A 4,761-nucleotide genomic window follows, 5' to 3' on the forward strand; every position below is an offset into this window, starting at 1 on the left:
AGGTTTTGAGGCGAGGGAGGCTCATAGCAAAATAAGGTTCGAAGAAAGGCTAAGGAATATGAAGGAGAGTAGATGGGTAGAGAAGGTGTTCCGTTACTTGTATAGGAAAAGCGTGGACACAGTGGAGAAAAAGAACTAGGAGGCTCACTAGTAAATATACGGATGGTAGTGTAAGCAGTATGTCAACAAAGAGCGTTAAGCGGAAAGGCAGAGAGGCGGAGAGGATATACTGGATGGCAGCTATGGAGAAAAAACCGGCTTTGAGTAACTACCGAAAGGGCAAGAATGAAATAAGGAGGGAGGCATTTTACGACAATTCAATGTGAAGCGCTTTACTGTTTGAAGCGAGATCGGGTTGCCTTAGAACGGGTAGTTATAAAGCGAGATTCAGTAAAGAAGAAGAACAATGCACATGCTGCGGGGAAGATCAGGAAATGGCGGAGCATGTTCTGATTGAATGTGGAGACATCCACCCAGGTGTACGTTTGGGCACGAGCCTACATGACGCCTTGGGTTTTAGAGACAATGGAAAGCTGAACACACCCGCGATTGCAATAAGAGAAGGTTAGAGTATTGGTGGCAGAAAACTAGAGAGAAAGGACAAAAATAAATAATGGGAAAAAAATAAGGACATTCTGCCGTAAAGGGCACAGAACGGAGCTGAAAACTTAAGGTTTTTTTTTCTCCTGGAGTAAAATAGTTTTAATTGAAGTAAAGACACTAGGCCAACGCTAAAAAAAAGAGTAAAGGTTTTTTTTTCGAGCCTGGTGGCACACTTGTCACCGCCCCGTTATAAAGGGGAGGCCCATAGCATCCATCCATCCATTTATGAATGTTACAATAGATGGCGCTGTGAGTATACGAGTAAAATTGCATATAACAACACATAGATGGCAGTATAGTTTTCGTGTAGTTGATGATGAAATATGCGAGATGGCGCTGTCAGAAGCGCGTCGTTAAGCTGCGCGACGCCGCCGCCAAGATCCTGCCATACGAGAGTGGGAGGACGAAGCGGCACGGCAGCGGCGCGAGGATGCTGCCGTACGAGAGCGGGAGGCCGAAGCGTGTCGTCTGGCTGCGCGATGACGCCGCCAAGATCCCAGCGTTCGAGAACGAGAGGCCCAAGCGGCACGGCAACGGCGCGAGGACTCTGCCATACGAGAGCGCGAGGCCGAGGCGGCACGAGAACGGCGGCAAGAGGAATATGTACACGCTTTATGTGCAGTAAACCCCGTGCATTGTTCGCGAAGCCGGAGCACTTGCACGATCGCGTTCCGTTGGCTCTCGTTGGGCATGCTACCGACCTGGCGTCGTGGAACGCGAAGAGGAACGCTACGCGCGTCGTGTCTTCCCTCCAGCCTTGCCGTTAATTCTCGGAGGGCGAGCGGGGAACGCTGTCGCTCTTGGGGCGCTTTCTATTTCGCTCGGAGTCGCGCTCGCTCTTGGCGCGCTTTCTCTTTCGCTCGGGAGCGGACACTTTCCCTGCATTTCACCGATCAGAAAGCGGTGACGATGAAGGGACGACGTAAACCAACAATACAATAAAAGTTTGATGTTTAATATATACACGGTGTTTCAGACTCCTTGTATGATGTAGTGGGCGAATTTCACGGAAGGGTTTCACTGTTTACCGATGATTCTCTCCGGATCTTCGCCCCACTCATCATCATTCACCCCGTGGATATGCTGTGAATTTTTCTTTTGAGTTTCTACAAAATATTGGATCTGTCATTGTAGGAATATGTGATTGTATTTTAAGCATTAATAGAATTGCATAATCTTGCATTATTGTTGCATCAAGCAGAAATGTGTTCGTAGAGTAGCGTATGCCTTATGCTTTTTTTTTCTTTGGACTTTCTATAAAAGATTGGATCTGTCTTTCTAGGAATATGCGATTGTATTTTAAGCAATAAGAATAAAATTGCATAATCTTGAAGGATTGTGCTTAACTGTCTTTGGCAAATTGCGTAAATTGCTACGAGCGAATTTCAGTTCAAAGGCAAGGTGAATAAAACGCTTTTATATTTCCGTTTTGAGCATACAGCGGCAAAAAGTCGAGCCAATTGTTTAGTATTCGTCACAAAAGAAGTTACCGCATACAAACATGGTCACAAGAGAAGGGAAAAGGGACAAGAAAAACGCCAGCGTTTGTGTTGTTTCACTGTCTTCATTTTGTCCGCGTTTGCACGCCTTCGATTATTCTATCCTGATATTTTAACCTCTGAAATAATATTCGACAGCTCTTTATTTCGTACAAAGCGCGCGTAAAAAGAAAGAAGAACGCAATCTGCACGTCTGAACAGCAGTCGCGTCACGTTTTCTACTTGACCCCTGTTGTGTAAAAAAATACCTGTAAGAAGGCAAAATAACGCTAAACCGACGTTGCTCAGACTTTCACTGAAGGCATACACACAGTTACGTTTATCGTGTAAGTAGGAAAAAAAGTCATTCAATTTTTTTGCGTCCCATTCTCGAGTATGCAAAAAAATTTAAGCGTTCTACCTCTTGCCATGTATGGCACTATGTCACTGTTTGACGTGGAGATGTAGTAAGCCTAAAGCAGGCGTACCCTTAAGAACCCCTCGAGAGTAACGATTCACAAGGATGCACCCCTTTAGGGCAGATGCCTTTGAGAGGCGCCGGGTGCGCCAGCCAACCTACTGGCCGGGCTCAGCCAACTGACCGCCCACGCAGAGACAGCCAACCGTATCTAAGCCCGGCGAGCTCCAACGCTCATTATGCGCTACGACTCCTCTGCCAATCGAGCCTACCGGTTTCGAAGCCGGAAGGCCAACACATCAGTCGAACAGTCAAGACTCACTCCTGAGCTGCGATCAACCTGGACGCATATCAACTCCACACGGTCCGTGCATGTGCAGGGAACCCTGACTCCATTGTGGATTCGGGACCATCCGAATATTACTCACAGACCTCCCATTGCCGTCCGCACTATGACGATCAAAGCTGCTAAAGTAGAGAAACCGTGAGAACTGCTCTGGTGAGAGTTATTGGTGATAAACGACTTACATTACTATACATGATATAACTTAATGAATGCAACAGTCTGAAGGACCGCATCTAAAATGCGAGGGGGTGCTCGCAGAACCAAGAAAGTATCAAATAAGGAAAAGCATGGTGAAAGAATGTCAAAAAAAAGTCTCACAGGGACCCTTATGCCGTCAACTCACCCAAAGCGACTGGACGGCGACGCCATCTTCATTTTCTTCTCCGTCGATGCATTCATCCTGCCCCATCACGCTCCGAAAACTTTCTGCACCTAACGTGGTTTTCCACTGCCTCTGCAGTCTGCCCCCTTTGGCCAAGCTACGATGTCATGTGATGGCGTCATCGTGTCACGTTAAGTCATGTGACGTCGCGATCACATCATAATAACATCAATTATATTGTCTTTCTGTGACGTCATGGTGACGTAATACGGCGACGTCATCACCAGCTGATCATTTTTTGCATCACTCCTGTTGTCCTGAGCGCGTCACGGCTGATGTGACAGTCGCCTCCGCTATTTTATTGCGATAGCAATTATATGGACAGTCTCGACGGGCTTTTGCCGTAGCCGTTGCCGTCGCCGTCATGTCCTTCCGGTATGAAGTACAAATTGATAAGATCCCCCCGCACATTGTATGTTCTACCGCGCGTAAGTGCGCGCGAGCGGGGGCGACGAACGCGGCCGAAGCAGAGTTCAAAAAAGACGGCCCATAGCTCGGAGGTTGTATGCGATAACACCACCCCGCTCGGAAGGCCTGCCGTCGAAGCAGACAGGAAATGCCCCGCCCGTCTTTAACGAGCCTTAAAAGACGCGAACACGCGAGGGGGGGGGAGATGTGTCGCGTCGCGTGAGGAGCAACTTTGAACTTTGAATTTAAGGGCGCGGTGGCAATCGCTGGCTCGCCCACCATCTCAAGGGCCATCACAGCGGGCGGCTCGTATACCCTTCTACGTGCCGCGCTCTCAACGCGAAGTGACTTTGCGGCGAGCATCTGTCACTAGAGCGGCCGTATTCTTTTACACCAGCGTTTTGTCGTTACGCGAGATCGGATGCAAAACAGTTAGCCTCACTTCGTGTAACACCACAATTTGTTGCTATCTCATTCATTCCTTTGCCCTTGCGGTGAAATTGAGACGTTTTGCATATTGGCGCCACTGTTCGGGTACACAAAGCAGACGCCCGTTCGTGCCATAACGTGGTTACCTAGGGGATTGTTCGTTTGCTTTTGTACCGTTAGCAGCTACACTTGCCTAATTGGAGCCGATTTCGCGTGCTTCCTCATCAGCCGTGCTGCGCATGCGCGAGTATCAGTGCGGAGCCGGCATCTCACGCGCTCTCCGCCACCGCCGCGCGCGGCGTGCCGCTGCAGGTGGCGGAGAGCGGGAGGAGTGGCGTCGTAGCCGGGCAGACAGACTGGCGCCGGCGCGCGCGACTCGGTGCTGCTGCTCTGCGCATTCGAGAGGGGTGACGTCGTAGCCATGGCGCGCGCATCTATTCGCCATCGCTGTGCAGTCGCCGTCTGACAATGCGCTGGTGCCACTTGATAGCGCCTCTGACTGGCGTTTGCAGGTGGGTAACGCCATGGAGAAGGAGAGCGCAAATGCTGCTCAACGGCGCAGAAGAGCCGAGAAGCTTATGTGATCGGATCCCGAAGTAGTTGCCTGGCAATTAGCGGTTCAGCGTACGAAGAATGAAGAAGCAACCTGTCGCTGAGCAAAAATAAATATGCATGTGCCACATATAACGTATACCGT

This window comes from Rhipicephalus sanguineus, chromosome 10 (assembly GCF_013339695.2).
Source record: "Rhipicephalus sanguineus isolate Rsan-2018 chromosome 10, BIME_Rsan_1.4, whole genome shotgun sequence".
Lineage (NCBI taxonomy): Eukaryota > Metazoa > Arthropoda > Arachnida > Ixodida > Ixodidae > Rhipicephalus > Rhipicephalus sanguineus.